This window comes from Arachis hypogaea, chromosome 18, assembly GCF_003086295.3.
Source record: "Arachis hypogaea cultivar Tifrunner chromosome 18, arahy.Tifrunner.gnm2.J5K5, whole genome shotgun sequence".
Lineage (NCBI taxonomy): Eukaryota > Viridiplantae > Streptophyta > Magnoliopsida > Fabales > Fabaceae > Arachis > Arachis hypogaea.
In genome coordinates this window covers 120,710,962-120,725,185 of record NC_092053.1, presented here as the reverse complement: position 1 = coordinate 120,725,185, position 14,224 = coordinate 120,710,962, and the positions used below count along the sequence as shown (strand labels likewise).

At 33.3% G+C, this 14,224-nt stretch overlaps 1 pseudogene; it reads right to left on the bottom strand.

The window, feature by feature from the left end:
- Positions 1-1,174: 1,174 nt before the first annotated feature.
- LOC112770371 (monosaccharide-sensing protein 2-like) lies at positions 1,175-3,202 on the bottom strand (annotated as a pseudogene).
- Between the last annotated feature and the right edge of the window lie 11,022 nt (positions 3,203-14,224).

The window sequence follows — 14,224 nt, the reverse complement described above, 5'->3', positions numbered from 1 at the left end:
AAAATAAATATAAATATTAAATAATAAGATTATATATATATCGAGCCAGCTCACGAGCTAATGAGCTGAGCTTATCCAAGCTCAAGCTCGGCTCATTTAATTTATGAGCTTAATTCCAGGCTCAAGCTTGGCTCACCAGCTCACGAGCTTAGCTTATCGAGCTATTAACGAGTCGAGCTCGAGCTGGCTCATGAGCTGGCTTGACTCACTTCCAGCCCTAATGTTAGGAAACAAAATAAAATAGTTTAAATTTATTTTATTTAGCATTAATTAAATTTAACAATAATTAATAAATATTAAATAAAATAAGTTTTATGTGCAAAGTTAACAATTTCATACGTGTCTTGATTTCATTTGTCCATAAATTCTTTATACAAGTATAAATTTTTCATAGCATTCACCAGAAAAAAATGTCCAGCACAAGAAAATGGACACTTCAACTTTTTGGTTGGAGATAAGTGGCGGAAAAATAGTGGGAGACAGAAAAGTTGCAAAACTTTTTTCATGAATTACACATAAAATTTGCAACTTCTCTTCTCTCTCCTCTGTTACTTTTTTACTTATCTCCAACCAAACAAAGCTTAAAAATTTTGTTACTTATATTATTTGTATGTATGTTGAATATTAGATTTTTTAATAGATATTTAATCGTATACTATAATAAGAGTAATAAAGTAGTTTAACTCAATCATCTATTACTTACAAACATTTTAAGTGCAAGAATTTGATTAGAATATTATCAATCCATAACACTTAAAGTTGTTTTAGTATTTGTATTGTAATTTCTATTTTTAAAAATACAAGGGAAAAAAGACACATAATCTTATCCGTACTAGCAAAAGGTTCCAATATTTCCATTTCACCAATGAAATCTTCAACTCTCAATAGGAATTGGAATCAAAATCAACTAAAGACTCAAAACTATATCAATCTACTGCTGCTTCAATTCCTTGTGATTACAATAATGATAATATTATGAATGTTCTGTTTGCCAATGAACTCAGACACAAATAAAAAATTTATCTTTATAAACTCTTTTATTGTCCCATTTTGGGTTAAGCAAAGTCCGAGACATTTTGTTTATCTTTTTCTCTAAATAGTTGTGTTGTGTCTTTCAATGTCTCTATCTTTGTTCTGAGATAGTTATCAAATAAGACGACGATCCTCGAGCTTTTTAGCTTGCCATGGTGGCAGGATCAGCTCCAGGCTTAGCACCAATGGCGAAGAACTCGATGATGACTTCTAATGGCATGCCCTTTGTCTTAGGAACTTTCACGTAAACAAACACCCAAGAAATGATGCAACCACAAACAAACAATGAAAGACACCAGTGAGTCCAATTTGATGCAGCAAGAATGGGAATGAAGATGTGACTATCAATGTGCTGATCCAAAATGTGAGTGCACAAATTGAGATGCATATTCCTTTCACACTTGTTGGGAAAATCTCTGCACAAATAATGTTGGGAATCACACCAAATCTCATGCAGAATATGCTCTCATAGACAATGACACATGTTGCTGTTACTGGTGCATTCACAATAGAACTCATGGGTAATGAATCCCTTAGTACTAGTACTGTTAGAGACACTATCAAGATGGGGATTGTGTTGAGCAATAGTGCCCTGCATTTCACAAATAATTATTCCCATTTAGAACAATGATGCATTATTTGTCCTTAAATTGCATATAAGAATGTAATTGGAGGTCAGTTTCTAAATAAAAATACAAAGATCTAAAGACACAAACTGATCGAAGAAGATAGACGAAATTTATATTCATCCAAAATTTAGATACGGTAGATACAAATTTTTACTATCTTTCTACTATCTCAGTATCTTTGTATTTTGTGACTTAGAACAGTATTATCGAATAAGACTATAGAAAGATATGATTATAATTTATAATACACTTTACGAAAGAATATCTTGAACAACAAAAAAAGGCTAAAGCAAATCTAAACTACATAATAAATTTTGAAATTGTAGTTAAACCTACCTCCTGCCTGAAATATCCATAAGTTTTTTGGAAAGAGCAATGCAAGTGAACATAAAAAATGTTTTAATGACATTTACGAGTAAAGAAGCTGATGTTTCAGTAAATCCAAAATTTGAAAGAAGTGCCCCAACACTTGCTTCCTCAAGGATTTTATCATAAGTGCTGATAAGTTGTCTTTGTGAGTTTCTGTGGTCTTTCTCAACTCTGTAATGTTAATATTACCCTTGGCGTCGGTTCCCACAAAAACAATTTTCATGCCACACATGGTAGCACTGGTAGGATTTGTACCATGTGCCGAGACAGGTATAATGCAAATATTACGGTGGTGGTCTCCTCTTGCCTGCACTTTCCAATTTTCAAAATAATTAAGAACCATTGTAGGAATTTATTTGAGCAACATTTAAAAAAAAATTGATCTCCTATAAATATGTAGCAAAAGACAATAGCACAATTGAAGGTTATTAACTATCAGATCAAATGATTAAGTACAAAATTAAATAAAAACGTCAAATACTGCTTTGGAATGTAAGTAAATCAAAAAAGTCATAAATTAACTCATAAATTGATAAAAAAAATCATTTTCAATAGCAAATATTTTTCATAAAAGTTAAGCGGACATCTTGTCATCATACTAAATGATATGCTCGAATAACCATCAGCCCAGCATACTCTCCTGCAGCTCAAGCATTTGGTTGCAAAAAGGAGTCAAATTCCGTGATGGTACACAGCAAATCACTCAAATTGTTGAATATTTTTTGACACTAAATTCTATTGTTTAGACACAGAAAATAAAATTAAAAAAATTTCTTCTCTCCCATATTTTCGGGCCAAAGATTATTTATAAGAGTCTAAAAAGAACCATTTAAACATCTAACTAGTTACTTGATAACCTTGAGCCTCTTTAATTGGTGCAAAAGGGTGAATATTAACGAAGCTGGGCCATGTTACTGGCATCATCTCAGTTGTTGCATTCAATTTCATAGTACAAATCTAAGTGAAATTATACTGTGGCATAACGAGAGATCCTTAGATTGTAACCTATGAATGTACCTGAGTAACTCATGCTCAGTGTGGTCACAAGAACTCATAAAAAGCTGCCCGCACAAATCCATTCCAAATATTTCAGCACCTCTAAGTGGTGTTTTCTTTGCAACTGTTAGTCCAATCATGTTAATCTTGCATTCTGGACAATTGACAAACCCCATTTGTAGGGTTTATCTTGTATTGATTTTTGGGGATTTTATCACCTTTTACCCATATTTATTCAAGAAATAGCATGGTTTTGTATATTCTCCTTTAATTGTGCTTGAATGTGAAAACATGCTTTTTAGGACTCAAAATAGCTAAATTTAATTCACCTTGATTTTATTAGATGCCTTGATATGTTTGTTAAGTGATTTAAGGTTTAGGAGGCAAAGATTGGATCAAGGGAATGAAGAAAGAAAGCATGAAAAGTTGGAGAACTCATGAAGAAATGAAAGAACCGGAAAGCTGTCAAGCCGACCTCTTTGCACTTAATCGACCATAACTTGAGCTACAGAGGTCCAAATGATGCGGTTCCAGTTGGGTTGGAAAGCTAACATCCGGGGCTTCGAAACGATATAAGATTTGCCATAGTTTCTACACGTATGGTGGCGCGCACGCGTAAAGTACGCGCACGCACCGTTGCTGCCACCTAGTTCACTTAAAGCAAAACGTGGCCAACGAATTCTAAAGCCTTGTGGGCCCAATCCAACTTATTTCTGATGCTATTTAACCCAAGGAGTGAAGAGGGAAACATGTGTTAGTTACCATTAGTTTTAGTCATAGTTTAGTTTAGTAGTTAGAGTTAGTTTCTAGAGAGAGAAGCTCTCACTTCTCTCTAGAATTAGGATTAGGTTTAGTTCTTAGATCTAGATTTTAATTCATCTTCTTCTACTTCTATCTTCTCAATTCCTTGTTGTTACATTCATTCTTCTTCCATCCTTTTGTTGTAATTTCCTTTATGTTGTTCTTGCATTTTGTTGTAGATCTACTTTTGTTCCTTCCTTTCTCTTTCAATTCAATTCAAGGTAAATCATAATAATTGTGTTTATTTGATTTGTTGTTGTTTAATTCCTTACAAATTGAGTAGTGTAGATTTACTTTTCTTGCAATTTTACTATGCTTTCCTTTTATGCCTTCCAAGTGTTTGATGAAATGCTTGGTTGGATTTTAGAGTAGAATTTTATGTTCTTGGCTTGGAAAGGTAACTTAGGAACTCTTGAGTTACTAATGTCCAAGTAATTGATGATTGGGATCCATTGACTCTAGTCCTCACTAATTGAATTAGTGGAGAGTTAGGACTTATGGACTAGGATTGACATAGCTCATTTGACTTTTCTTTACTACTAGTTAGAGGATGATTTAATGAGATTAATCATTGCCAATTCTCATGTTGTGGTTAGTGATTAGGATAGAGATCCTTGACCACCAACCCTTGCCAAGACCTTTTTAGGCCTTAGTTTACTTTCTTGCCATTTATCTTTCATGTTTCTTATTAAAACCCCAAAAATAACTCACAACCAATAACAAAACACTTCATTACAATTCCTAGGGAGAACGACCCGAGGTTTGAATACTTCGGTTATTAATTTTAGGGGTTTGTTACTTGTGACAAACAATCTTTTGTATGAAAGGATTATTGTTTGGTTTAGGAACTATACTTACAACGAGAATTCATTTGTGAAATTCTAAACCATCAAAAATCTAATCGTCAAAATGGCGCCGTTGCCGGGGAATTGCAATGGTGTTATGTTATTGGTTATTGTACATATGTGAATAGTGTGAATATCTTGCTTTTTGCTTTATTTGCTAGTTGTAGAATTTTGTTTCTTTTGTTTTCTATTAGCTTTTGTTTTTATTTTATCTTTTCACCATGAATTCTCATTTTGGCTATGAGTGTGATTACAACTATGTTGTAGGTGATGGGAGCTACAATGAAGATGTGTGTCAAGGATGGGATAACCAAAGGTGGGAGGAGCAATATGCTTATGATCAATCCTCTTGGCAACAACCTCCACCAATGCACTATGAAGAAGAGCCATTCTATGATGCATATCAATCCAATGGCTATGGTGAATCTCCTTGTGACTTTCAAGAACCACCACCATATGCCTATGAGTCATATCCTCAACATGAACCTCAACCACACTCACAAGCCTATTTTCAACAAACACCTCCATATGACCATGATCCTTACCTACCATACCAACCTCCTTTTGAACCATATGAGCCATACATGGAACCACAATTCCAAGATTACTACTCCCAAGAACCACTTCAATACACACCACCACCTCACCAAGAAGAACCACCTTCCTATAATGAACCCTTTCTCCAAGACAATGAACCTTCTTATCCACTCCAACCTCTAATGGATGGAACCCTTGGTGTTCTTCTTCAAGGACATGAGGAGATGACAAGGGATGTGCAACAATTCATGACCGCCTTGGATGCGGTGGTAAACCGGTTAGCATCCCAACTTTTGGACACTCAAGGAACTCCCATGGCTCAAGAAGAGCATAGCATGAAGGAGAGATTGGTGGAGAATGAGGGAAGTTGCTTTGTATTGGAACAATTGGAGGAAGCTATGATTATTGAAGAAAGGGAAGAATTGGTTGAAGACTTAGGAGATGCGGAGCCTCCATGGGAATCTAGAATTGAAGAAAACCCCTCCAAGATGATTGAAATTGATGCTAGGGAGGAAAGTGCACACCTTCCAAGACATATTCTATATGAAGATTTGGATGGGATAGAGCAAGAATTTAGTCCCCTTGGTGATGAAGATCAAGCATCAAGTCTTAGTGGTGAAGAATCCTTTGAATTTGAAGAACCCTCTCCCAATGAGATAGAAAGCAATGTGGAGGTAGATTTCTCTCAACCTCCCATTTATGATTTGAGTGATGAGGAAGAGTTAGATGAAATTGATGAACAAAGGATTGGAAGTGAAGAATCTTATGAAGAGGTGGAGATTAATAAGGAAGAACACAAGGGAGTAAAGCTTGCTAGCACGTTGGAGATACCTCTCCCCAAGCCACCACCATCCATTCTTTCATTCAAGTGGGTAAATTCCTTATACTCAAGCTTTATTATTCCCCTTGAATATGGTTTGCTTGAGACGGATGGTCAACTTAGACATATTTGTGGCTTTAAAAGCAAAAAGGAAATGGCTAGTGGTTGGAAACATTATTCTAGGCTCATTATGGTTGCATGTTCAAAGCTTAATTGCACGGTTTGGTATAGAGCTAGATTGTTTGGGTCTAGGAGAATGTTTGGTCACTTTATTGAGAATTCTAAGGTCATGCCACCCAAATGGAATAATGATAATCAACTTGAAGATGGGTGTGGAAATAAGATATGGGATCTGGGAATATATGAGGATCAATTTTGGGAGCCCATGGTTTGTGAAGAACTCCATCAAGGCTTGAAGATATTAAAATTGAAGAATGGAGCTTATTGGAGATTCAAGCATTGGTGGATGTTCAAGGATAGCTTCAAGCACAAGCCACCTTGAGAGGAGCTCCCCATAAGTCCAACTTAAGGACAATAAACAAAAGTGCTAGGTGGGAGACAACCCACCATGGTAAAATCCTTTCATTTTCTCTTTTGTATATATTGGTAGAATTAGCTTAATTTCATGTTTTGTTTAGTTAGTTGAGTATGTTTGGTAGTTTAAGTATGTTAAATAAGGTTTTATAGTGTCTTGGTAGCTGTTTGGAGGTTTGGAATGCTTGGATTGGTGCAAAAACATAGAAAAAAAAAACTTTTGAAAAACAGAGCACCATCCACGCGTACGCGTACATGGCGCGTACGCGCACTTACAGCATTTTTGACCATCCACGCGCGCGCGCCATGCGTGCGCACGCGTGGATTGAGAAGTTCCAACCTCCATACATTTTCCAGAGAGTTGTGCCTGCGCCGCGCCAACGTTGTGCCTCTGGCGCAAACCCCACTTGCGCACACGCGCACATGACGCGTACGCGCCACTCTCGAAATAAGCCAACGACGCGCGCGCGCCATGCGTGCGTACGCGTGGATACCCTTTCTCCCATCCACTTCTTTTCCTCTCCTCTTTCTATTTCTTTCCTTCTCCTTTCTTCCTCCCTCCTCCTACCCCTCATCCAACACTTCCAAACACCATCGATAACCATTTATTTTAGTAGGTTGTTAGTTAGTTAGTTAGTTGATTAGTTAGTTTTAGTTTAGTTTTCATTTTATTTTCTCTCTTTTCATCATAAGTGTTGGAGTATTGACTTTGTCCACTATACATTGCTATATCCCTTATTGCCTAAATGCTATTTTAGCATGAATGTTTTTAGATAATCTTTGTTGGATTCTATGATTGAGGTTATATTTTGTTACTTGGTTTTGAGTTCTTCATGCTTACCTTTTGAAAAATACCGAGTGATGAGAATTGTCTTCGAGCTTATAACTCTTTTGAATTGCACGTTGTAGCTAGCCACCATGTGATTTGGATCCTTTTCCCTCGATTAGGCAACCTCTTGATGGATGATGTTGTGCATTTACCTTAATGCATTGTATTTCATGATTATATCCATCCATATGTTTGACTTGAATGCTTTCATGCCTCTCTAATGCTTGTCTTACCTTACAAGCTTACTTAAAGCATCTCAAGCACACTAGGATAAGTGACGTGCATGCTTCTTTTGTGACATAGCTTTTATGCTAATGTGTATTCTAAACCGCGCAATTTAGAATTCACACACCTAATATTTCTTAATGTCACACTAATTCACTCACCTCATTCTAGTGATTTACCTCATTCCAACAATGTGTGCTTCCTTGCTTTTATATCTTCTCATCTTATGGTGTTATATTTTTGTTTTTCATAACGAATGCACCACAAGCAACCATGGAAGTGGAAGAAAGAACACATAGCAATCCGGAGAGTCGCCGCACCCCCTTGCTCATCTTTGAGTGCACCGAGGACGGTGCAAACTTTTAAGTGTGGGGAGGTCGTCCGACCGGTCGGCGATTTTGGGTGACAAATTTCTAATCCCAACACTTTTGCATTTCATTTTAGGTTTTTTTTGGATTTTTGTTGCATTTTCTTATTTTTGCATATATATACACAATAAGCTTAGTCAAAATAATGAAATTTTCCAAGGATTTCTATCTATAGGGCACCAATTGATTTGAGTGGAAAACTTTTCATAGAACTTGCTTGAATTATATATTTTGTGGAACATGATTTATGAGTTAAGAACACAAGCTTGTGAGATTTGAGCCTAACGGTGTGGTTACATCTTACAACCACTTATTTTTCCTTCTTGTGTGCATTATTCTCTTTCTATGATTGTAATCTTTGATTTGTTTGATTCTTTATGTCCATTATTTTGTGTATTCATGCATTTATGTGATTGAGGCCATCATTTCATTTAGCTCACTTACCCAAATAGCCTACCTTTTATCTTCCATTGTTAGCCAAATTTGAGCCTACGATTAACCCACTTGTTCTTAATTTAGCACATTACAAGCCTTAAAGCGAAAAAACAATGAATGTCCTTTATTTGGATCTTTGATTAGCTTAGGCTAGAGTGTGTGTATCATTCAAGTGTGGGAACCTTGGGGCATTGGGTGAATAAAAGGGTAGTTTTGTATTATTATTGTAAATATTGGGAATTGGGTACATACTCATGTATTGATCAAATGTAAAACCTTATGCATTGATGTTCTCGTATATAAAAAAAGAAAAGAATGAGAAAAACAAAAGAAGAAAAGAAAAAAAAAAGAAAAAATAAGAAAAACAATATGAAAAAAAAAGAAAAAAAAATAGAAAAAGAAAGAAAAAAAAGAATAAAAATAATAAAAAGGGGACAAAATGCCCCAAAGTGAAGCTCAATAAGATCAATGCATAAGTGCTGTGAAATGAAAAGAAAATGCATGAGTATGTGAAAAAGTGAGAAAATGGGTAGTTAGGTTAGAACTTAATTGTATAGGATGTCATAGGTTATGTGGGAAGTTTAAGCTTATCAAAGATTCAAATTTCAAGCTCACTTGACCAAATATGCATCCTACCTTGACCTTAGCCCCATTACAACCAATGAAAAGACCTCATGATACTTGTATGCATGCATGAAATAAATGTTGATTGTTAGAAGAAAAACAAATCTTGGAAAGCATGAAATAGAGGAGAATTGAGTGAATCAACCCTAAACACTTGAGCGAATAGAGTGCAAACACATCCGGTGAGGGTTCGATGCTTAATTACATGTTTTCACCTATGATCATCATTTTTCATGCAAGTTTGTAAAAATATTTAATAACTCAATTCAATTGTGGATTAGACTTGCTAGTCCTTAGCCCTTGTGCATATATGTTTCTTGTGAATTGATTTATTTTGACCAAGCACTTGCATTCATTTAGATAGTTGCATATAGGTAGATTGCATTTAGTTAGTTTCCATTGAATAAATGCCATACCCTTACTTCATTCTTGGTTTAAGCATGAGGACATGCTTGGTTTAAGTGTGGGGAGGTTGACAAACCCCATTTGTAGGGTTTATCTTGTATTGATTTTTGGGGATTTTATCACATTTTACCCATATTTATTCAAGAAATAGCATGGTTTTGTATATTCTCCTTTAATTGTGCTTGAATGTGAAAACATGCTTTTTAGGACTCAAAATAACTAAATTTAATTCACCTTGATTCTATTAGATGCCTTGATATGTTTGTTAAGTGATTTAAGGTTTAGGAGGCAAAGATTGGATCAAGGGAATGAAGAAAGAAAGCATGAAAAGTTGGAGAACTCATGAAGAAATGAAAGAACCGGAAAGCTATCAAGCCGACCTCTTTGCACTTAATCGACCATAACTTGAGCTACAGAGGTCCAAATGATGCGGTTCCAGTTGGGTTGGAAAGCTAACATCCGGGGCTTCGAAACGATATAAGATTTGCCATAGTTTCTACACGTATGGTGGCGCGCACGCGCCGTTGCTGCCACCTAGTTCACTTAAAGCAAAACGTGGCCAACGAATTCTAAAGCCTTGTGGGCCCAATCCAACTCATTTCTGATGCTATTTAACCCAAGGAGTGAAGAGGAAAACATGTGTTAGTTACCATTAGTTTTAGTCATAGTTTAGTTTAGTAGTTAGAGTTAGTTTCTAGAGAGAGAAGCTCTCACTTCTCTCTAGAATTAGGATTAGGTTTAGTTCTTAGATCTAGATTTTAATTCATCTTCTTCTACTTCTATCTTCTCAATTCCTTGTTGTTACATTCATTCTTCTTCCATCCTTTTGTTGTAATTTCCTTTATGTTGTTCTTGCATTTTGTTGTAGATCTACTTTTGTTCCTTCCTTTCTCTTTCAATTCAATTCAAGGTAAATCATAATAATTGTGTTCATTTGATTTGTTGTTGTTTAATTCCTTGCAAATTGAGTAGTGTAGATTTACTTTTCTTGCAATTTTACTATGCTTTCCTTTTATGCCTTCCAAGTGTTTGATGAAATGCTTGGTTGGATTTTAGAGTAGAATTTTATGTTCTTGGCTTGGAAAGGTAACTTAGGAACTCTTGAGTTACTAATGTCCAAGTAATTGATGATTGGGATCCATTGACTCTAGTCCTCACTAATTGAATTAGTGGAGAGTTAGGACTTATGGACTAGGATTGACATAGCTCATTTGACTTTTCTTTACTACTAGTTAGAGGATGATTTAATGAGATTAATCCTTGCCAATTCTCATGTTGTGGTTAGTGATTAGGATAGAGATCCTTGACCACCAACCCTTGCCAAGACCTTTTTAGGCCTTAGTTTACTTTCTTGCCATTTATCTTTCATGTTTCTTATTAAAACCCCAAAAATAACTCACAACCAATAACAAAACACTTCATTACAATTCCTAGGGAGAACGACCCAAGGTTTGAATATTTCGGTTATTAATTTTAGGGGTTTGTTACTTGTGACAAACAATCTTTTGTATGAAAGGATTATTGTTTGGTTTAGGAACTATACTTACAACGAGAATTCATTTGTGAAATTTTAAACCATCAAAAATCCAATCGTCAACAATACCATGGTCCTTCTGGTATATACATTTCATAATACCAATACACCTTGAGTGCTAACTCAAAATTATTTTAATATATAATTATAGTTCCATTATAAGAAGAAACAACACTTATGAACCAAAAAAATAGAAGAAAAATAAATCACTGATAAACAATTGAAACAAAGTTTCTTCTAACATATATCAAGCACAAATTGAAATTAAACTTCATTCAAATTTACAAAAAAATTGCCATAGAAAAGCAATAAAACAAAATAAAGTAAAATAGAACTTGAGTTTGGAAAGAAGCAATAAAATATGAGGAAGTATAGGGAGCCAATGGAATATCTGTACAATGTGTACAATGGAGGTTTGGGGATGTCCGATTCAGTATTAGAGATATAACCATTAGTGTTACCTTTTTCTATAAGCTTAAGCTTTTGGAATGAGTGGTTTCATGATATGGTATTAGAGCTCTAGATTCGAAAGGTCAAGAGTTCAATCCTTGATAAACCCCAAAATCAGTACCCGAATGGTTATTTTGGATAATATGAGTGAAGAGATAGGGTGAAAACGACACCTATTAAAAAAGCGGGTTGCGCGGCGAAAAGAACAAATGTCTCGCTACTTTGAACCTGGGATCAAAAAGAAAAAGAAAAAAAAGTGTAAAAAGAATAAATATAGGGGTCAATTTTTAATTATTAATTTTTTCAAAAATAAAAAATAGGGTTCAATTTATAATTATTTTTAGGTGGGTTTACGATACTCCTAAATAAAATATGGAGTAAGGAATCCGTAGTCTAAATAAAAAAAAAATATTATAATTTTTTAAAATCATGTATGTGGTATATTTGTAAATAATTAAATATTTTAAAGATAAAGTATACTTTTTGTTCCTGAAACTTAACAAAAGTTTTAAAAATACGCTTAAGTTTTATTTTGTTTTAATTTTGTCTAAAAAAATTTTAATTTATATTAAATATATTCTCAATGGCTAAATTTACAAAAAATTTAAGAGCAATCTAACAAAAATGTATAAAAATTATGTTTAATTTACTTATGTTGAGAATTGTTCTTATAAAATTGTTGTTGAATTGATCTTAATTTTTTTTTAAATTTTAATTGTTAGAAATATATTTGATACAAATAAAAAAATTTTAAAATAAAATTAAAATAAAATAAAATTTAAAAATATTTTTAAATTTTTTGTCAAACTTCATACATATAAAATATACTTTATCCATATTTTAAAAAGAGTAACCGGCGCTCTTTCATTAGAGAAGGCCACCGAATCCTAGACTTAAAAGAGTAAATTTTGTAGTTTATTTATTAATGTTTGTTATTGTAAATTTGATTAAAATCATTACAGATTTGGGTATACTGACTTTTGAAATTTGATATTTTGCTGGAGCTGAATAAGTTTTTCTAATATAAGTTTAAGTTGCAAGGTAAATTATATTTGAGGCCTGCTACACATACAAGTTTTTTTGGCTTACAAGTCTTACAAGTCCAATAAAACACACGCATTACACTTAATTAACGCATTACACACTTTCACATTCAAGAGTAAATAAAACGCACGTTATTCAACAACTTCCTGTTTCCAAAGTGCGTTACTCACTATGCATGACTCTTCTTCTTCTTCCTCCATGAAAACAATTTTCTTGCCAAATTTGAAAATAATGAAACTTCAGAAATACATCCAAACAATTACAGAAATACACCCCAACGATTACAGAATACACCCAAAGAATTACAGAAATATACCCAAACGGTTACAGGAATTCACCCAAACGATTATAGAAATACATCCAAAGGATTACAAAAATACACCCAAAGGATTTAAGAAATACACCCAAAATTCGTTGAAGTGCACCTTATGCATATTTCAGAACTCTTTCTCTTTCTCCTCCTCATCTTCTGCTACTTCTTCTTCTTCAAAAACGATTTCAGAGCTTGATGTCAAAAAACAATGGAAATCGAGAATAACGAAGAAAGAAAACAGAGAGAAAAACACGTAAATGAAGAAGAAGAACAGAAAGAGGAAGAAGAATGTGCAGCAAGAAGAAGAAGAAGAAGGAGAAAGAGAAGACAAGAAACGAAAGAAAAAAAGAAAAAGAGGAAGAGGAAGAAGAACGTGCAAGAAGAAGAAGAACGAGAAAGAGAAAGCAAGAAACGAAAGAAAAGAAGAAGAAGAAGAAGAGGAAGAGGAAGAAGAACGTGCATCAACAAGAAGAAGGAGGAGAAAGAGAAGGCAAGAAACGAAAGAAAAGAAGAAGAGGAGGAGGAAGAAGAAGAATATAGACCTTGCATCACGTTTTTTTGGTTTATTCGTTAATTAACTTGTAAAGTATACAAGTCCTAATGGCTTGTATGCAGAGCTTTTCTGATTATAAAAATAGTATCTATAAGTGTATATTACTGACAAAAAAATTTTAAATGATATAAAGATAGATGAATTCACTAAAAATTTTAAAAAATAACTAAAACAATCATATATTAAATATATATTTAATTTTTTGCAAATAACGTTAGAAAGGGAAGATAGTTTTATATTCAAAATTTTATAATTTTATGGCAAGTGATTTTTTTTATTTTTATTTTTTATAAATGATCAAAATTAAAAAAAAGTTAAAAAATTATATAGATCAAATTTTGATTTATTTTTTGTGTGCACTTTTTAAATAATTATCCCCAAATATTTTTAGAAAAGTCCGGATCAAAGAGATAACACATTTGCTAAATATAAAAATTATTTGTCACTTTAAAAATATGATTTTTTTGTCATATTTTTTAATTATTTAAAAATTTATCTATTATTTATATCTTTTAAAATTATTTTTCTCAATGATATGAAGTTTTTAAAACTAATTTGATAACTTTTCCATAGATATCAATGTGTGGAATAACTAATATTTAAATTTTTAACTAATATTTTATAGGTTTTCAGCGTATAAACTTAAGATATAAGTAAAAATAGTTAAATTTTCATAACTACAAGAATATATAATTTTATTATAGTGAAGAGTAAAATCTCAACATTATTGATTAAATATATACTTAATATGTATTACTATAAATTCAATTAAAAACTTTTAAGAATGTCATTAAAACTTTGTTATATTAAGCTGAAATTTTGTAAAATTATTATAAAGAAGTCAACTCTCAACACAGATCATAGAGTAGTATTTTTTCATT